Raw genomic sequence first — 21,794 nt, 5'->3', positions numbered from 1 at the left:
ACAGTTGATTGAGGGGGCACCTTTCATCGGGGCGGAATCCTGATCTCTGCGGAATTTCCGCAGGCAGCCGGCCTCTCCGGGCCAGCGGGCCCTGACTATAAACCATGGCCTTTCGCCCGAGAATCAAAAGTCACCAGGCCAGGTTCCTGATGTCAGTTTGCAGGAGGCACTTTGCACTGTCAAAGCAGCCACAGTTGCCTGTGGGGGCACCATGTATTGGGCCGGCATCCTGATCCGTGCAGAATTTGAGCAGGCAGCCGGCCTCTCCGGGCCACAGGGCCCTGGCTATGAACCATGGCCTTTCGCCAGAGAAACAAAAGTCAACAGGCCAGGTTCCTGATGTCAGTTTGCAGTAGGCACTTGGCACGGTCAAACCAGCCACAGTTGCTTGAGGGGGCACCTTTCATCGGGGCGGCATCCTGATCGGAGCGAAATTTCAGCAGGCAGCCGGCCTCTCCAGGCCACCGGGCCCTGGATATCAACCACGGACTTTCCCCAGAGAAAAAAAAGTCACCAGGCCAGGTTCCTGATGTCAGTTTGCAGGAGGCACTTGGCACTGTCAAATCAGCCACACTTGCTTGAGGGGGCACCTTGCATCTGGGCGGCATCCGGATCCGTGCGGAATCTCAGCACGCAGCCTGCCTCTCCAGGCCACCGGGCCCTGGATATGAACCATGGTCTTTCGCCCGAGAATCAAAAGTCACCAGGCCAGGTTCCTGATGTCAGTTTGCAGGAGGCACTTGGCACTGTCAAACCAGCCACAGTTACCTGTGGGGGCACCATGCATTGGGCCGGCATCCTGAACCGTGCGGAATTTGAGCAGGCAGCCGGCCTCTCCGGGCCACCGGGCCCTGGCTATGAACCATGGCCTTTCGCCAGAGAAACAAAAGTCAACAGGCCAGGTTCCTGATGTCAGTTTGCAGGAGGCACATGGCACTGTCAAACCAGCCACAGTTGCTGGAGGGGGCACCTTTCATCGGGGCGGCATCCTGATCTGTGCAGAATTTCCGCAGGCAGCCGGCCTCTCCGGGCCACCGGGCCCTGGCTATGAACCATGGCCTTTAGCCATAGAAACAAAAGTCAACAGGCCAGGTTCCTGATGTCAGTTTGCAGGAGGCACTTGGCACTGTCAAACCAACCACACTTGCTTGAGGGGGCATCTTGCATCTGGGCGGCATCCTGATCCGTGCGGAATTTCAGCAGGCAGCCGGCCACTCCGGGCCACCGGGCCCTGGATATGAACCATGGCCTTTCGCCCGAGAATCAAAAGTCACCAGGCCAGGTTCCTGACGTCAGTTTGCAGGAGGCACTTGGCACTGTCAAACCAGCCACAGTTGCCTGTGGGGGCACCCTGCATTGGGCCGGCATCCTGAACCGTGCGGAATTTGAGCAGGCAGCCGGCCTCTCCGGGCCACCGGGCCCTGGATATGAACCATGGCCTTTCGCCAGAGAAACAAAAGTCACCAGGCCAGGTTCCTGATGTCATTTTGCAGGAGGCACTTGGCGCTGTCAAACAAACCACACTTGCTTGAGGGGGCACCTTGCATCTGGGCGGCATCCTGATCCGTGCGGAATTTCAACAGGCAGCCGGCCACTCCGTGCCACCGGGCCCCGGCTATGAACCACGGACTTTCCCCAGAGAAACAAAAGTCACCAGGCCAGGTTCCTGATGTCAGTTTGCAGGAGGCACTTGGCTCTGTCAAACCAGTCACAGTTGCCTGTGCAGGCTCCTTGCATCTGGGCGGCATCCTCATCCGTGCGGAATTTCCACAGGCAGCCGGCCACTCCGGGCCACCGCGCCCTGCTACAATAAACAATGGTCTTATCCCCGAGAAACAAAAGTCACCAGGCCAGGTTCCTGATGTCAGCATGCAGGAGGCACTTGGCCCTGTCAAATCAGCCACACTTGCTTGAGGGGGCACCTTGCATCTGGGCGGCATCCTGATCCGTGCGGAATTTCAGCAGGCAGCCGGCCACTCCGGGCCACCGGGCCCTGGATATGAACCATGGCCTTTCGCCCGAGAATCAAAAGTCACCAGGCCAGGTTCCTGACGTCAGTTTGCAGGAGGCACTTGGCACTGTCAAACCAGCCACAGTTGCCTGTGGGGGCACCCTGCATTGGGCCGGCATCCTGAACCGTGCGGAATTTGAGCAGGCAGCCGGCCTCTCCGGGCCACTGGGACCTGGCTATGAACCATGGCCTTTCGCCCGAGAATCAAAAGTCACCAGGCCAGGTTCCTGATGTCAGTTTGCAGGAGGCACTTGGCACTGTCAAACCAGCCACAGTTGCCTGTGGGGGCACCCTGCATTGGGCCGGCATCCTGATCCGTGCGGAATTTTCGCAGGCAGCCGGCCTCACCGGGCCACCGGGCCCTGTCTAAGTACTATGGCCTTTCCCCAGAGAAACAAAAGTCACCAGGCCAGGTTCCTGATGTCAGTTTGCAGGAGGCACTTGGCACTGTCAAATCAGCCACACTTGCTTGAGGGGGCACCTTGCATCTGGGCGGCATCCGGATCCGTGCGGAATCTCAGCACGCAGCCTGCCTCTCCAGGCCACCGGGCCCTGGATATGAACCATGGTCTTTCGCCCGAGAATCAAAAGTCACCAGGCCAGGTTCCTGATGTCAGTTTGCAGGAGGCACTTGGCACTGTCAAACCAGCCACAGTTGCCTGTGGGGGCACCATGCATTGGGCCGGCATCCTGAACCGTGCGGAATTTGAGCAGGCAGCCGGCCTCTCCGGGCCACCGGGCCCTGGCTATGAACCATGGCCTTTCGCCAGAGAAACAAAAGTCAACAGGCCAGGTTCCTGATGTCAGTTTGCAGGAGGCACATGGCACTGTCAAACCAGCCACAGTTGCTGGAGTGGGCACCTTTCATCGGGGCGGCATCCTGATCTGTGCAGAATTTCCGCAGGCAGCCGGCCTCTCCGGGCCACCGGGCCCTGGCTATGAACCATGGCCTTTAGCCATAGAAACAAAAGTCACCAGGCCAGGTTCCTGATGTCAGTTTGCAGGAGGCACTTGGCACTGTCAAACCAACCACACTTGCTTGAGGGGGCATCTTGCATCTGGGCGGCATCCTGAACCTTGCGGAATTTCAGCAGGCAGCCGGCCACTCCGGGACAACGGGCCCTGGATATGAACCATGGCCTTTCGCCCGAGAATCAAAAGTCACCAGGCCAGGTTCCTGACGTCAGTTTGCAGGAGGCACTTGGCACTGTCAAACCAGCCACAGTTGCCTGTGGGGGCACCCTGCATTGGGCCGGCATCCTGAACCGTGCGGAATTTGAGCAGGCAGCCGGCCTCTCCGGGCCACCGGGCCCTGGATATGAACCATGGCCTTTCGCCAGAGAAACAAAAGTCACCAGGCCAGGTTCCTGATGTCATTTTGCAGGAGGCACTTGGCGCTGTCAAACAAACCACACTTGCTTGAGGGGGCACCTTGCATCTGGGCGGCATCCTGATCCGTGCGGAATTTCAACAGGCAGCCGGCCACTCCGTGCCACCGGGCCCCGGCTATGAACCACGGACGTTCCCCAGAGAAACAAAAGTCACCAGGCCAGGTTCCTGATGTCAGTTTGCAGGAGGCACTTGGCTCTGTCAAACCAGTCACAGTTGCCTGTGCAGGCTCCTTGCATCTGGGCGGCATCCTCATCCGTGCGGAATTTCCACAGGCAGCCGGCCACTCCGGGCCACCGCGCCCTGCTACAATAAACAATGGTCTTATCCCCGAGAAACAAAAGTCACCAGGCCAGGTTCCTGATGTCTGCTTGCAGGAGGCACTTGGCCCTGTCAAATCAGCCACACTTGCTTGAGGGGGCACCTTGCATCTGGGCGGCATCCTGATCCGTGCGGAATTTCAGCCGGCAGCCGGCCACTCCGGGCCACCGGGCCCTGGATATGAACCATGGCCTTTCGCCCGAGAATCAAAAGTCACCAGGCCAGGTTCCTGACGTCAGTTTGCAGGAGGCACTTGGCACTGTCAAACCAGCCACAGTTGCCTGTGGGGGCACCCTGCATTGGGCCGGCATCCTGAACCGTGCGGAATTTGAGCAGGCAGCCGGCCTCTCCGGGCCACTGGGACCTGGATATGAACCATGGCCTTTCGCCCGAGAATCAAAAGTCACCAGGCCAGGTTCCTGATGTCAGTTTGCAGGAGGCACTTGGCACTGTCAAACCAGCCACAGTTGCCTGTGGGGGCACCCTGCATTGGGCCGGCATCCTGATCCGTGCGGAATTTTCGCAGGCAGCCGGCCTCTCCGGGCCACCGGGCCCTGTCTAAGTACTATGGCCTTTCCCCAGAGAAACAAAAGTCACCAGGCCAGGTTCCTGATGTCATTTTGCAGGAGGCACTTGGCGCTGTCAAACAAACCACACTTGCTTGAGGGGGCACCTTGCATCTGGGCGGCATCCTGATCCGTGCGGAATTTCAACAGGCAGCCGGCCACTCCGTGCCACCGGGCCCCGGCTATGAACCACGGACTTTCCCCAGAGAAACAAAAGTCACCAGGCCAGGTTCCTGATGTCAGTTTGCAGGAGGCACTTGGCTCTGTCAAACCAGTCACAGTTGCCTGTGCAGGCTCCTTGCATCTGGGCGGCATCCTCATCCGTGCGGAATTTCCACAGGCAGCCGGCCACTCCGGGCCACCGCGCCCTGCTACAATAAACAATGGTCTTATCCCCGAGAAACAAAAGTCACCAGGCCAGGTTCCTGATGTCAGCTTGCAGGAGGCACTTGGCCCTGTCAAATCAGCCACACTTGCTTGAGGGGGCACCTTGCATCTGGGCGGCATCCTGATCCGTGCGGAATTTCAGCAGGCAGCCGGCCACTCCGGGCCACCGGGCCCTGGATATGAACCATGGCCTTTCGCCCGAGAATCAAAAGTCACCAGGCCAGGTTCCTGACGTCAGTTTGCAGGAGGCACTTGGCACTGTCAAACCAGCCACAGTTGCCTGTGGGGGCACCCTGCATTGGGCCGGCATCCTGAACCGTGCGGAATTTGAGCAGGCAGCCGGCCTCTCCGGGCCACTGGGACCTGGCTATGAACCATGGCCTTTCGCCCGAGAATCAAAAGTCACCAGGCCAGGTTCCTGATGTCAGTTTGCAGGAGGCACTTGGCACTGTCAAACCAGCCACAGTTGCCTGTGGGGGCACCCTGCATTGGGCCGGCATCCTGATCCGTGCGGAATTTTCGCAGGCAGCCGGCCTCACCGGGCCACCGGGCCCTGTCTAAGTACTATGGCCTTTCCCCAGAGAAACAAAAGTCACCAGGCCAGGTTCCTGATGTCAGTTTGCAGGAGGCACTTGGCACTGTCAAATCAGCCACACTTGCTTGAGGGGGCACCTTGCATCTGGGCGGCATCCGGATCCGTGCGGAATCTCAGCACGCAGCCTGCCTCTCCAGGCCACTGGGCCCTGGATATGAACCATGGTCTTTCGCCCGAGAATCAAAAGTCACCAGGCCAGGTTCCTGATGTCAGTTTGCAGGAGGCACTTGGCACTGTCAAACCAGCCACAGTTGCCTGTGGGGGCACCATGCATTGGGCCGGCATCCTGAACCGTGCGGAATTTGAGCAGGCAGCCGGCCTCTCCGGGCCACCGGGCCCTGGCTATGAACCATGGCCTTTCGCCAGAGAAACAAAAGTCAACAGGCCAGGTTCCTGATGTCAGTTTGCAGGAGGCACATGGCACTGTCAAACCAGCCACAGTTGCTGGAGGGGGCACCTTTCATCGGGGCGGCATCCTGATCTGTGCAGAATTTCCGCAGGCAGCCGGCCTCTCCGGGCCACCGGGCCCTGGCTATGAACCATGGCCTTTAGCCATAGAAACAAAAGTCACCAGGCCAGGTTCCTGATGTCAGTTTGCAGGAGGCACTTGGCACTGTCAAACCAACCACACTTGCTTGAGGGGGCATCTTGCATCTGGGCGGCATCCTGAACCTTGCGGAATTTCAGCAGGCAGCCGGCCACTCCGGGCCACCGGGCCCTGGATATGAACCATGGCCTTTCGCCCGAGAATCAAAAGTCACCAGGCCAGGTTCCTGACGTCAGTTTGCAGGAGGCACTTGGCACTGTCAAACCAGCCACAGTTGCCTGTGGGGGCACCCTGCATTGGGCCGGCATCCTGAACCGTGCGGAATTTGAGCAGGCAGCCGGCCTCTCCGGGCCACCGGGCCCTGGATATGAACCATGGCCTTTCGCCAGAGAAACAAAAGTCACCAGGCCAGGTTCCTGATGTCATTTTGCAGGAGGCACTTGGCGCTGTCAAACAAACCACACTTGCTTGAGGGGGCACCTTGCATCTGGGCGGCATCCTGATCCGTGCCGAATTTCAACAGGCAGCCGGCCACTCCGTGCCACCGGGCCCCGGCTATGAACCACGGACTTTCCCCAGAGAAACAAAAGTCACCAGGCCAGGTTCCTGATGTCAGTTTGCAGGAGGCACTTGGCTCTGTCAAACCAGTCACAGTTGCCTGTGCAGGCTCCTTGCATCTGGGCGGCATCCTCATCCGTGCGGAATTTCCACAGGCAGCCGGCCACTCCGGGCCACCGCGCCCTGCTACAAAAAACAATGGTCTTATCCCCGAGAAACAAAAGTCACCAGGCCAGGTTCCTGATGTCAGCTTGCAGGAGGCACTTGGCCCTGTCAAATCAGCCACACTTGCTTGAGGGGGCACCTTGCATCTGGGCGGCATCCTGATCCGTGCGGAATTTCAGCAGGCAGCCGGCCACTCCGGGCCACCGGGCCCTGGATATGAACCATGGCCTTTCGCCCGAGAATCAAAAGTCACCAGGCCAGGTTCCTGACGTCAGTTTGCAGGAGGCACTTGGCACTGTCAAACCAGCCACAGTTGCCTGTGGGGGCACCCTGCATTGGGCCGGCATCCTGAACCGTGCGGAATTTGAGCAGGCAGCCGGCCTCTCCGGGCCACTGGGACCTGGCTATGAACCATGGCCTTTCGCCCGAGAATCAAAAGTCACCAGGCCAGGTTCCTGATGTCAGTTTGCAGGAGGCACTTGGCACTGTCAAACCAGCCACAGTTGCCTGTGGGGGCACCCTGCATTGGGCCGGCATCCTGATCCGTGCGGAATTTTCGCAGGCAGCCGGCCTCTCCGGGCCACCGGGCCCTGTCTAAGTACTATGGCCTTTCCCCAGAGAAACAAAAGTCACCAGGCCAGGTTCCTGATGTCAGTTTGCAGGAGGCACTTGGCACTGTCAAATCAGCCACACTTGCTTGAGGGGGCACCTTGCATCTGGGCGGCATCCGGATCCGTGCGGAATCTCAGCACGCAGCCTGCCTCTCCAGGCCACCGGGCCCTGGATATGAACCATGGTCTTTCGCCCGAGAATCAAAAGTCACCAGGCCAGGTTCCTGATGTCAGTTTGCAGGAGGCACTTGGCACTGTCAAACCAGCCACAGTTGCCTGTGGGGGCACCATGCATTGGGCCGGCATCCTGAACCGTGCGGAATTTGAGCAGGCAGCCGGCCTCTCCGGGCCACCGGGCCCTGGCTATGAACCATGGCCTTTCGCCAGAGAAACAAAAGTCAACAGGCCAGGTTCCTGATGTCAGTTTGCAGGAGGCACATGGCACTGTCAAACCAGCCACAGTTGCTGGAGGGGGCACCTTTCATCGGGGCGGCATCCTGATCTGTGCAGAATTTCCGCAGGCAGCCGGCCTCTCCGGGCCACCGGGCCCTGGCTATGAACCATGGCCTTTAGCCATAGAAACAAAAGTCACCAGGCCAGGTTCCTGATGTCAGTTTGCAGGAGGCACTTGGCACTGTCAAACCAACCACACTTGCTTGAGGGGGCATCTTGCATCTGGGCGGCATCCTGATCCGTGCGGAATTTCAGCAGGCAGCCGGCCACTCCGGGCCACCGGGCCCTGGATATGAACCATGGCCTTTCGCCCGAGAATCAAAAGTCACCAGGCCAGGTTCCTGACGTCAGTTTGCAGGAGGCACTTGGCACTGTCAAACCAGCCACAGTTGCCTGTGGGGGCACCCTGCATTGGGCCGGCATCCTGAACCGTGCGGAATTTGAGCAGGCAGCCGGCCTCTCCGGGCCACCGGGCCCTGGATATGAACCATGGCCTTTCGCCAGAGAAACAAAAGTCACCAGGCCAGGTTCCTGATGTCATTTTGCAGGAGGCACTTGGCGCTGTCAAACAAACCACACTTGCTTGAGGGGGCACCTTGCATCTGGGCGGCATCCTGATCCGTGCGGAATTTCAACAGGCAGCCGGCCACTCCGTGCCACCGGGCCCCGGCTATGAACCACGGACTTTCCCCAGAGAAACAAAAGACACCAGGCCAGGTTCCTGATGTCAGTTTGCAGGAGGCACTTGGCTCTGTCAAACCAGTCACAGTTGCCTGTGCAGGCTCCTTGCATCTGGGCGGCATCCTCATCCGTGCGGAATTTCCACAGGCAGCCGGCCACTCCGGGCCACCGCGCCCTGCTACAAAAAACAATGGTCTTATCCCCGAGAAACAAAAGTCACCAGGCCCGGTTCCTGATGTCAGCTTGCAGGAGGCACTTGGCACTGTCAAACCAGCCACAGTTGCTTGAGGGGGCACCTTGCATCTGGGCGGCATCCTGATCCGTGCGGAATTTAAGCAGGCAGCCGGCCACTCCGGGCCACCGGGCCCTGGATATGAACCATGGTCTTTCGCCCGAGAATCAAAAGTCACCAGGCCAGGTTCCTGATGTCAGTTTGCAGGAGGCACTTGGCACTGTCAAACCAGCCACAGTTGCCTGTGGGGGCACCATGCATTGGGCCGGCATCCTGAACCGTGCGGAATTTGAGCAGGCAGCCGGCCTCTCCGGGCCACCGGGCCCTGGCTATGAACCATGGCCTTTCGCCAGAGAAACAAAAGTCAACAGGCCAGGTTCCTGATGTCAGTTTGCAGGAGGCACATGGCACTGTCAAACCAGCCACAGTTGCTGGAGGGGGCACCTTTCATCGGGGCGGCATCCTGATCTGTGCAGAATTTCCGCAGGCAGCCGGCCTCTCCGGGCCACCGGGCCCTGGCTATGAACCATGGCCTTTAGCCATAGAAACAAAAGTCACCAGGCCAGGTTCCTGATGTCAGTTTGCAGGAGGCACTTGGCACTGTCAAACCAACCACACTTGCTTGAGGGGGCATCTTGCATCTGGGCGGCATCCTGATCCGTGCGGAATTTCAGCAGGCAGCTGTCCACTCCGGGCCACCAGGCCCTGGATATGAACCATGGCCTTTAGCCAGAGAAACAAAAGTCACCAGGCCAGGTTCCTGATGTCAGTTTGCAGGAGGCACTTGGCACTGTCAAACCAGCCACAGCTGCTTGAGGGGGCACCTTGCATCTGGGCGGCATCCTGATCCATGCAGAATTTCCGCAGGCAGCCGGCCTCTCCAGGCCACCGGGCCCTGGATATCAACCATGGCCTTTCTCCAGAGAAACAAAAGTCACCAGGCCTGGTTCCTGATGTCAGTTTGCCAGAGGCACTTGGCGCTGTCAAACAAACCACACTTGCTTGAGGGGGCACCTTTCATCGGGGCGGTATCCTGATCCGTGCGGAATTTTCGCAGGCAGCAGGCCTCTCCGGGCCACCGGGCCCTGTCTAAGTACTATGGCCTTTCCCCAGAGAAACAAAAGTCACCAGGCCAGGTTCCTGATGTCAGTTTGCAGGAGGCACTTGGCTCTGTCAAACCAGTCACAGTTGCCTGTGCAGGCTCCTTGCATCTGGGCGGCATCCTCATCCGTGCGGAATTTCAGCAGGCAGCCGGCCTCTCCGGGCCACCGGGCCCTGGCTATGAACCATGGCCTTTAGCCATAGAAACAAAAGTCACCAGGCCAGGTTCCTGATGTCAGTTTGCAGGAGGCACTTGGCACTGTCAAACCAACCACACTTGCTTGAGGGGGCATCTTGCATCTGGGCGGCATCCTGATCCGTGCGGAATTTCAGCAGGCAGCCGGCCACTCCGGGCCACAGGGCCCTGGATATGAACCATGGCCTTTCGCCCGAGAATCAAAAGTCACCAGGCCAGGTTCCTGACGTCAGTTTGCAGGAGGCACTTGGCACTGTCAAACCAGCCACAGTTGCCTGTGGGGGCACCCTGCATTGGGCCGGCATCCTGAACCGTGCGGAATTTGAGCAGGCAGCCGGCCTCTCCGGGCCACCGGGCCCTGGATATGAACCATGGCCTTTCGCCAGAGAAACAAAAGTCACCAGGCCAGGTTCCTGATGTCATTTTGCAGGAGGCACTTGGCGCTGTCAAACAAACCACACTTGCTTGAGGGGGCACCTTGCATCTGGGCGGCATCCGGATCCGTGCGGAATTTCAACAGGCAGCCGGCCACTCCGTGCCACCGGGCCCCGGCTATGAACCACGGACTTTCCCCAGAGAAACAAAAGTCACCAGGCCAGGTTCCTGATGTCAGTTTGCCAGAGGCACTTGGCGCTGTCAAACAAACCACACTTGCTTGAGGGGGCACCTTTCATCGGGGCGGTATCCTGATCCGTGCGGAATTTTCGCAGGCAGCAGGCCTCTCCGGGCCACCGGGCCCTGTCTAAGTACTATGGCCTTTCCCCAGAGAAACAAAAGTCACCAGGCCAGGTTCCTGATGTCAGTTTGCAGGAGGCACTTGGCTCTGTCAAACCAGTCACAGTTGCCTGTGCAGGCTCCTTGCATCTGGGCGGCATCCTCATCCGTGCGGAATTTCAGCAGGCAGCCGGCCTCTCCGGGCCACCGGGCCCTGGCTATGAACCATGGCCTTTAGCCATAGAAACAAAAGTCACCAGGCCAGGTTCCTGACGTCAGTTTGCAGGAGGCACTTGGCACTGTCAAACCAACCACACTTGCTTGAGGGGGCATCTTGCATCTGGGCGGCATCCTGATCCGTGCGGAATTTCAGCAGGCAGCCGGCCACTCCGGGCCACAGGGCCCTGGATATGAACCATGGCCTTTCGCCCGAGAATCAAAAGTCACCAGGCCAGGTTCCTGACGTCAGTTTGCAGGAGGCACTTGGCACTGTCAAACCAGCCACAGTTGCCTGTGGGGGCACCCTGCATTGGGCCGGCATCCTGAACCGTGCGGAATTTGAGCAGGCAGCCGGCCTCTCCGGGCCACCGGGCCCTGGATATGAACCATGGCCTTTCGCCAGAGAAACAAAAGTCACCAGGCCAGGTTCCTGATGTCATTTTGCAGGAGGCACTTGGCGCTGTCAAACAAACCACACTTGCTTGAGGGGGCACCTTGCATCTGGGCGGCATCCGGATCCGTGCGGAATTTCAACAGGCAGCCGGCCACTCCGTGCCACCGGGCCCCGGCTATGAACCACGGACTTTCCCCAGAGAAACAAAAGTCACCAGGCCAGGTTCCTGATGTCAGTTTGCAGGAGGCACTTGGCTCTGTCAAACCAGTCACAGTTGCCTGTGCAGGCTCCTTGCATCTGGGCGGCATCCTCATCCGTGCGGAATTTCCACAGGCAGCCGGCCACTCCGGGCCACCGCGCCCTGCTACAAAAAACAATGGTCTTATCCCCGAGAAACAAAAGTCACCAGGCCAGGTTCCTGATGTCAGCTTGCAGGAGGCACTTGGCCCTGTCAAATCAGCCACACTTGCTTGAGGGGGCACCTTGCATCTGGGCGGCATCCTGATCCGTGCGGAATTTCAGCAGGCAGCCGGCCACTCCGGGCCACCGGGCCCTGGATATGAACCATGGCCTTTCGCCCGAGAATCAAAAGTCACCAGGCCAGGTTCCTGACGTCAGTTTGCAGGAGGCACTTGGCACTGTCAAACCAGCCACAGTTGCCTGTGGGGGCACCCTGCATTGGGCCGGCATCCTGAACCGTGCGGAATTTGAGCAGGCAGCCGGCCTCTCCGGGCCACTGGGACCTGGCTATGAACCATGGCCTTTCGCCCGAGAATCAAAAGTCACCAGGCCAGGTTCCTGATGTCAGTTTGCAGGAGGCACTTGGCACTGTCAAACCAGCCACAGTTGCCTGTGGGGGCACCCTGCATTGGGCCGGCATCCTGATCCGTGCGGAATTTTCGCAGGCAGCCGGCCTCTCCGGGCCACCGGGCCCTGTCTAAGTACTATGGCCTTTCCCCAGAGAAACAAAAGTCACCAGGCCAGGTTCCTGATGTCAGTTTGCAGGAGGCACTTGGCACTGTCAAATCAGCCACACTTGCTTGAGGGGGCACCTTGCATCTGGGCGGCATCCGGATCCGTGCGGAATCTCAGCACGCAGCCTGCCTCTCCAGGCCACCGGGCCCTGGATATGAACCATGGTCTTTCGCCCGAGAATCAAAAGTCACCAGGCCAGGTTCCTGATGTCAGTTTGCAGGAGGCACTTGGCACTGTCAAACCAGCCACAGTTGCCTGTGGGGGCACCATGCATTGGGCCGGCATCCTGAACCGTGCGGAATTTGAGCAGGCAGCCGGCCTCTCCGGGCCACCGGGCCCTGGCTATGAACCATGGCCTTTCGCCAGAGAAACAAAAGTCAACAGGCCAGGTTCCTGATGTCAGTTTGCAGGAGGCACATGGCACTGTCAAACCAGCCACAGTTGCTGGAGGGGGCACCTTTCATCGGGGCGGCATCCTGATCTGTGCAGAATTTCCGCAGGCAGCCGGCCTCTCCGGGCCACCGGGCCCTGGCTATGAACCATGGCCTTTAGCCATAGAAACAAAAGTCACCAGGCCAGGTTCCTGATGTCAGTTTGCAGGAGGCACTTGGCACTGTCAAACAAACCACACTTGCTTGAGGGGGCACCTTGCATCTGGGCGGCATCCTGATCCGTGCGGAATTTCAACAGGCAGCCGGCCACTCCGTGCCACCGGGCCCCGGCTATGAACCACGGACTATCCCCAGAGAAACAAAAGTCACCAGGCCAGGTTCCTGATGTCAGTTTGCAGGAGGCACTTGGCTCTGTCAAACCAGTCACAGTTGCCTGTGCAGGCTCCTTGCATCTGGGCGGCATCCTCATCCGTGCGGAATTTCCACAGGCAGCCGGCCACTCCGGGCCACCGCGCCCTGCTACAAAAAACAATGGTCTTATCCCCGAGAAACAAAAGTCACCAGGCCAGGTTCCTGATGTCAGCTTGCAGGAGGCACTTGGCACTGTCAAACCAGCCACAGTTGCTTGAGGGGGCACCTTGCATCTGGGCGGCATCCTGATCCGCGCGGAATTTAAGCAGGCAGCCGGCCACTCCGGGCCACCGGGCCCTGGATATGAACCATGGTCTTTCGCCCGAGAATCAAAAGTCACCAGGCCAGGTTCCTGATGTCAGTTTGCAGGAGGCACTTGGCACTGTCAAACCAGCCACAGTTGCCTGTGGGGGCACCATGCATTGGGCCGGCATCCTGAACCGTGCGGAATTTGAGCAGGCAGCCGGCCTCTCCGGGCCACCGGGCCCTGGCTATGAACCATGGCCTTTCGCCAGAGAAACAAAAGTCACCAGGCCAGGTTCCTGATGTCAGCTTGCAGGAGGCACTTGGCACTGTCAAACCAGCCACAGTTGCTGGAGGGGGCACCTTTCATCGGGGCGGCATCCTGATCTGTGCAGAATTTCCGCAGGCAGCCGGCCTCTCCGGGCCACCGGGCCCTGGCTATGAACCATGGCCTTTAGCCATAGAAACAAAAGTCACCAGGCCAGGTTCCTGATGTCAGTTTGCAGGAGGCACTTGGCACTGTCAAACCAACCACACTTGCTTGAGGGGGCATCTTGCATCTGGGCGGCATCCTGATCCGTGCGGAATTTCAGCAGGCAGCTGTCCACTCCGGGCCACCGGGCCCTGGATATGAACCATGGCCTTTAGCCAGAGAAACAAAAGTCACCAGGCCAGGTTCCTGATGTCAGTTTGCAGGAGGCACTTGGCACTGTCAAACCAGCCACAGCTGCATGAGGGGGCACCTTGCATCTGGGCGGCATCCTGATCCATGCAGAATTTCCGCAGGCAGCCGGCCTCTCCAGGCCACCGGGCCCTGGATATCAACCATGGCCTTTCTCCAGAGAAACAAAAGTCACCAGGCCTGGTTCCTGATGTCAGTTTGCCAGAGGCACTTGGCGCTGTCAAACAAACCACACTTGCTTGAGGGGGCACCTTTCATCGGGGCGGTATCCTGATCCGTGCGGAATTTTCGCAGGCAGCAGGCCTCTCCGGGCCACCGGGCCCTGTCTAAGTACTATGGCCTTTCCCCAGAGAAACAAAAGTCACCAGGCCAGGTTCCTGATGTCAGTTTGCAGGAGGCACTTGGCTCTGTCAAACCAGTCACAGTTGCCTGTGCAGGCTCCTTGCATCTGGGCGGCATCCTCATCCGTGCGGAATTTCAGCAGGCAGCCGGCCTCTCCGGGCCACCGGGCCCTGGATATGAACCATGGCCTTTCGCCCGAGAATCAAAAGTCACCAGGCCAGGTTCCTGATGTCAGTTTGCAGGAGGCACTTGGCACTGTCAAACAAGCCACAGTTGCCTGTGGGGGCACCATGCATTGGGCCGGCATCCTGATCCGTGCGGAATTTCAGCAGGCAGCCGGCCACTCCGGGACAACGGGCCCCGGCTATGTACTACGGCCTTTCCCCAGACAAACAAAAGTCACCAGGTCAGGTTCCTGATGTCAATTTGCAGGAGGCACTTGGATCTGTCAAACCAGCCACAGTTGCTTGAGGGGGCACCTTTCATCGGGGCGGTATCCTGATCCGTGCGGAATTTCAGCAGGCAGCCGGCCACTCCGGGCCAGCGGGCCCTGGCTATGAACCATGGCCTTTCGCCCGAGAAACAAAAGTCACCAGGCCAGGTTCTTGATGTCAGCTTGCAGGAGGCACTTGGCACTGTCAAACCAGCCACAGTTGCTTGAGGGGGCACCTTGCATCTGGGCGGAATCATGATCCGTGCGGAATTTCAGCAGGCAGCCGGCCACTCCGGGCCACCGGGCCCTGGATATGAACCATGGCCTTTCGCCCGAGAATCAAAAGTCACCAGGCCAGGTTCCTGATGTCAGTTTGCAGGAGGCACTTGGCACTGTCAAACCAGCCACAGTTGCCTGTGGGGGCACCCTGCATTGGGCCGGCATCCTGAACCGTGCGGAATTTGAGCAGGCAGCCGGCCTCTCCGGGCCACAGGGCCCTAGCTATGAACCATGGCCTTTCACCAGAGAAACAAAAGTCAACAGGCCAGGTTCCTGATGTCAGGTTGCAGGAGGCACATGGCACTGTCAAACCAGCCACAGTTGATTGAGGGGGCACCTTTCATCGGGGCGGAATACTGATCTGTGCGGAATTTCCGCAGGCAGCCGGCCTCTCCGGGCCAGCGGGCCCTGACTATAAACCATGGCCTTTCGCCCGAGAATCAAAAGTCACCAGGCCAGGTTCCTGATGTCAGTTTGCAGGAGGCACTTTGCACTGTCAAAGCAGCCACAGTTGCCTGTGGGGGCACCATGTATTGGGCCGGCATCCTGATCCGTACAGAATTTGAGCAGGCAGCCGGCCTCTCCGGGCCACCGGGCCCTGGCTATGAACCATGGCCTTTCGCCAGAGAAACAAAAGTCAACAGGCCAGGTTCCTGATGTCAGTTTGCAGGAGGCACATGGCACTGTCAAACCAGCCACAGTTGCTGGAGGGGGCACCTTTCATCGGGGCGGCATCCTGATCCGTGCGGAATTTCAGCAGGCAGCCGGCCTCTCCGGGCCACCGGGCCCTGGCTATGAACCATGGCCTTTAGCCAGAGAAACAAAAGTCACGAGGCCAGGTTACTGATGTCAGTTTGCCGGAGGCACTTGGCACTGTCAAACCAACCACACTTGCTTGAGGGGGCATCTTGCATCTGGGCGGCACCCTGATCCATGCAGAATTTCCGCAGGCAGCCGGCCTCTCCAGGCCACCGGGCCCTGGATATCAACCATGGCCTTTCTCCAGAGAAACAAAAGTCACCAGGCCTGGTTCCTGATGTCAGTTTGCCAGAGGCACTTGGCGCTGTCAAACAAACCACACTTGCTTGAGGGGGCACCTTTCATCGGGGCGGTATCCTGATCCGTGCGGAATTTTCGCCGGCAGCAGGCCTCTCCGGGCCACCGGGCCCTGTCTAAGTACTATGGCCTTTAGCCAGAGAAACAAAAGTCACCAGGCCAGGTTCCTGATGTCAATTTGCAGGAGGCACTTGGCACTGTCAAACCAGCCACAGCTGCTTGAGGGGGCACCTTTCATCGGGGCGGCATCCTGATCTGTGCAGAATTTCCGCAGGCAGCCGGCCTCTCCGGGCCACCGGGCCCTGGCTATGAACCATGGCCTTTAGCCATAGAAACAAAAGTCACCAGGCCAGGTTCCTGATGTCAGCTTGCAGGAGGCACTTGGCACTGTCAAACCAGCCACAGTTGCTTGAGGGGGCACCTTGCATCTGGGCGGCATCATGATCCGTGCGGAATTTCAGCAGGCAGCCGGCCACTCCGGGCCACCGGGCCCTGGATATGAACCATGGCCTTTCGCCCGAGAATCAAAAGTCACCAGGCCAGGTTCCTGATGTCAGTTTGCAGGAGGCACTTGGCACTGTCAAACCAGCCACAGTTGCCTGTGGGGGCACCCTGCATTGGGCCGGCATCCTGAACCGTGCGGAATTTGAGCAGGCAGCCGGCCTCTCCGGGCCACCGGGCCCTAGCTATGAACCATGGCCTTTCACCAGAGAAACAAAAGTCAACAGGCCAGGTTCCTGATGTCAATTTGCAGGAGGCACTTGGCACTGTCAAACCAGCCACAGTTGCCTGTGGGGGCACCCTGCATTGGGCCGGCATCCTGAACCGTGCGGAATTTGAGCAGGCAGCCGGCCTCTCCGGGCCACCGGGCCCTGGATATGAACCATGGCCTTTAGCCAGAGAAACAAAAGTCACCAGGCCAGGTTCCTGATGTCAATTTGCAGGAGGCACTTGGCACTGTCAAACCAGCCACAGCTGCTTGAGGGGGCACCTTTCATCGGGGCGGCATCCTGATCTGTGCAGAATTTCCGCAGGCAGCCGGCCTCTCCGGGCCACCGGGCCCTGGCTATGAACCATGGCCTTTAGCCATAGAAACAAAAGTCACCAGGCCAGGTTCCTGATGTCAGCTTGCAGGAGGCACTTGGCACTGTCAAACCAGCCACAGTTGCTTGAGGGGGCACCTTGCATCTGGGCGGCATCATGATCCGTGCGGAATTTCAGCAGGCAGCCGGCCACTCCGGGCCACCGGGCCCTGGATATGAACCATGGCCTTTCGCCCGAGAATCAAAAGTCACCAGGCCAGGTTCCTGATGTCAGTTTGCAGGAGGCACTTGGCACTGTCAAACCAGCCACAGTTGCCTGTGGGGGCACCCTGCATTGGGCCGGCATCCTGAACCGTGCGGAATTTGAGCAGGCAGCCGGCCTCTCCGGGCCACCGGGCCCTAGCTATGAACCATGGCCTTTCACCAGAGAAACAAAAGTCAACAGGCCAGGTTCCTGATGTCAGGTTGCAGGAGGCACATGGCACTGTCAAACCAGCCACAGTTGATTGAGGGGGCACCTTTCATCGGGGCGGAATCCTGATCTGTGCGGAATTTCCGCAGGCAGCCGGCCTCTCCGGGCCAGCGGGCCCTGACTATAAACCATGGCCTTTCGCCCGAGAATCAAAAGTCACCAGGCCAGGTTCCTGATGTCAGTTTGCAGGAGGCACTTTGCACTGTCAAAGCAGCCACAGTTGCCTGTGGGGGCACCATGTATTGGGCCGGCATCCTGATCCGTGCAGAATTTGAGCAGGCAGCCGGCCTCTCCGGGACACCGGGCCCTGGCTATGAACCATGGCCTTTCGCCAGAGAAACAAAAGTCAACAGGCCAGGTTCCTGATGTCAGTTTGCAGGAGGCACATGGCACTGTCAAACCAGCCACAGTTGCTGGAGGGGGCACCTTTCATCGGGGCGGCATCCTGATCCGTGCGGAATTTCAGTAGGCAGCCGGCCTCTCCGGGCCACCGGGCCCTGGCTATGAACCATGGCCTTTAGCCAGAGAAACAAAAGTCACCAGGCCAGGTTACTGATGTCAGTTTGCCGGAGGCACTTGGCACTGTCAAACCAACCACACTTGCTTGAGGGGGCATCTTGCATCTGGGCGGCATCCTGATCCGTGCGGAATTTGAGCAGGCAGCTGTCCACTCCGGGCCACCGGGCCCTGGATATGAACCATGGCCTTTAGCCAGAGAAAAAAAAGTCACCAGGCCAGGTTCCTGATGTCAGTTTGCAGGAGGCACTTGGCACTGTCAAACCAGCCACAGCTGCTTGAGGGGGCACCTTGCATCTGGGCGGCATCCTGATCCATGCAGAATTTCCGCAGGCAGCCGGCCTCTCCAGGCCACCGGGCCCTGGATATCAACCATGGCCTTTCTCCAGAGAAACAAAAGTTACCAGGCCTGGTTCCTGATGTCAGTTTGCCAGAGGCACTTGGCGCTGTCAAACAAACCACACTTGCTTGAGGGGGCACCTTTCATCGGGGCGGTATCCTGATCCGTGCGGAATTTCAGCAGGCAGCCGGCCTCTCCGGGCCACTGGGACCTGGCTATGAACCATGGCCTTTCGCCCGAGAATCAAAAGTCACCAGGCCAGGTTCCTGATGTCAGTTTGCAGGAGGCACTTGGCACTGTCAAACCAGCCACAGTTGCTTGAGGGGGCACCTTTCATCGGGGCGGTATCCTGATCCGTGTGGAATTTTCGCAGGCAGCCGGCCTCTCCGGGCCACCGGGCCCTGTCTAAGTACTATGGCCTTTCCCCAGAGAAACAAAAGTCACCAGGCCAGGTTCCTGATGTCAGTTTGCAGGAGGCACTTGGCACTGTCAAATCAGCCACACTTGCTTGAGGGGGCACCTTGCATCTGGGCGGCATCCGGATCCGTGCGGAATCTCAGCACGCAGCCTGCCTCTCCAGGCCACCGGGCCCTGGATATGAACCATGGCCTTTCGCCAGAGAAACAAAAGTCACCAGGCCAGGTTCCTGATGTCAGTTTGCCGGAGGCACTTGGCGCTGTCAAACAAACCACACTTGCTTGAGGGGGCACCTTGCATCTGGGCGGCATCCTGATCCGTGCGGAATTTCAACAGGCAGCCGGCCACTCCGTGCCACCGGGCCCCGGCTATGAACCACGGACTTTCCCCAGAGAAACAAAAGTCACCAGGCCAGGTTCCTGATGTCAGTTTGCAGGAGGCACTTGGCTCTGTCAAACCAGTCACAGTTGCCTGTGCAGGCTCCTTGCATCTGGGCGGCATCCTCATCCGTGCGGAATTTCAACAGGCAGCCGGCCACTCCGGGCCACCGCGCCCTGCTACAAAAAACAATGGTCTTATCCCCGAGAAACAAAAGTCACCAGGCCAGGTTCCTGATGTCAGCTTGCAGGAGGCACTTGGCACTGTCAAACCAGCCACAGTTGCTTGAGGGGGCACCTTGCATCTGGGCGGCATCCTGATCCGTGCGGAATTTCAGCAGGCAGCCGGCCACTCCGGGCCACCGGGCCCTGGATATGAACCATGGCCTTTCGCCCGAGAATCAAAAGTCACCAGGCCAGGTTCCTGATGTCAGTTTGCAGGAGGCACATGGCACTGTCAAACCAGCCACAGTTGCTTGAGGGGGCACCTTTCATCGGGGCGGAATCCTGATCTGTGCGGAATTTCCGCAGGCAGCCGGCCTCTCCGGGCCAGCGGGCCCTGGATATGAACCATGGCCTTTCGCCCGAGAATCAAAAGTCACCAGGCCAGGTTCCTGATGTCAGTTCGCAGGAGGCACTTTGCACTGTCAAACCAGCCACAGTTGCCTGTTGGGGCACCATGTATTGGGCCGGCATCCTGATCCGTGCGGAATTTGAGCAGGCAGCCGGCCTCTCCGGGCCACCGGGCCCTGGCTATGAACCATGGCCTTTCGCCAGAGAAACAAAAGTCAACAGGCCAGGTTCCTGATGTCAGTTTGCAGGAGGCACATGGCACTGTCAAACCAGCCACAGTTGCTGGAGGGGGCACCTTTCATCGGGGCGGCATCCTGATCTGTGCAGAATTTCCGCAGGCAGCCGGCCTCTCCGGGCCACCGGGCCCTGGCTATGAACCATGGCCTTTAGCCATAGAAACAAAAGTCACCAGGCCAGGTTCCTGATGTCAGTTTGCAGGAGGCACTTGGCACTGTCAAACCAACCACACTTGCTTGAGGGGGCATCTTGCATCTGGGCGGCATCCTGATCCGTGCGGAATCTCAGCACGCAGCCTGCCTCTCCAGGCCACCGGGCCCTGGATATGAACCATGGCCTTTCGCCAGAGAAACAAAAGTCACCAGGCCAGGTTCCTGATGTCAGTTTGCAGGAGGCACTTGGCGCTGTCAAACAAACCACACTTGCTTGAGGGGGCACCTTGCATCTGGGCGGCATCCTGATCCGTGCGGAATTTCAACAGGCAGCCGGCCACTCCGGGCCACCGGGCCCTGGATATGAAACATGGCCTTTCGCCCGAGAATCAAAAGTCACCAGGCCAGGTTCCTGATGTCAGTTTGCAGGAGGCACTTGGCACTGTCAAACCTGCCACAGTTGTCTGTGGGGGCACCATGCATTGGGCCGGCATCCTGAACCGTGCGGAATTTGAGCAGGCAGCCGGCCTCTCCGGGCCACCGGGACCTGGCTATGAACCATGGCCTTTCGCCAGAGAAACAAAAGTCAACAGGCCAGGTTCCTGATGTCAGTTTGCAGGAGGCACATGGCACTGTCAAACCAGCCACAGTTGCTTGAGGGGGCACCTTTCATCGGGGCGGCATCCTGATCTGTGCGGAATTTCCGCAGGCAGCCGGCCTCTCCGGGCCAGCGGGCCCTGGATATCAACCATGGCCTTTCGCCCGAGAATCAAAAGTCACCAGGCCAGGTTCCTGATGTCAGTTTGCAGGAGGCACTTTGCACTGTCAAACCAGCCACAGTTGCCGGTTGGGGCGCCATGTATTGGGCCGGCATCCTGATCCGTGCAGAATTTGAGCAGGCAGCCGGCCTCTCCGGGCCACCGGGCCCTGGCTATGAACCATGGCCTTTCGCCAGAGAAACAAAAGTCAACAGGCCAGGTTCCTGATGTCAGTTTGCAGGAGGCACATGGCACTGTCAAACCAGCCACAGTTGCTGGAGGAGGCACCTTGCATCTGGGCGGCATCCTGATCCATGCAGAATTTCCGCAGGCAGCCGGCCTCTCCAGGCCACCGGGCCCTGGCTATGAACCATGGCCTTTAGTCATAGAAACAAACGTCTCCAGGCCAGGTTCCTGATGTCAGTTTGCAGGAGGCACTTGGCACTGTCAAATCAGCCACACTTGCTTGAGGGGGCACCTTGCATCTGGGCGGCATCCTGATCCGTGCGGAATCTCAGCAGGCAGCTGTCCACTCCGGGCCACCGGGCCCTGGATATGAACCATGGTCTTTAGCCAGAGAAACAAAAGTCACCAGGCCAGGTTCCTGATGTCAGTTTGCAGGAGGCACTTGGCACTGTCAAACCAGCCACAGCTGCTTGAGGGGGCACCTTGCATCTGGGCGGCATCCTGATCCATGCAGAATTTCCGCAGGCAGCCGGCCTCTCCAGGCCACCGGGCCCTGGATATCAACCATGGCCTTTCTCCAGAGAAACAAAAGTCACCAGGCCAGGTTCCTGATGTCAGTTTTCAGGAGGCACTTGGCACTGTCAAACCAGCCACAGTTGCTTGAGGGGGCACCTTTCATCGGGGCGGTATCCTGATCCGTGCGGAATTTTCGCAGGCAGCCGGCCTCTCCGGGCCACCGGGCCCTGTCTAAGTACTATGGCCTTTCCCCA

This window comes from Passer domesticus, chromosome W (assembly GCF_036417665.1).
Source record: "Passer domesticus isolate bPasDom1 chromosome W, bPasDom1.hap1, whole genome shotgun sequence".
NCBI classification, from domain to species: Eukaryota; Metazoa; Chordata; class Aves; order Passeriformes; family Passeridae; genus Passer; species Passer domesticus.
Note: the sequence above shows the minus strand (reverse complement) of the source record.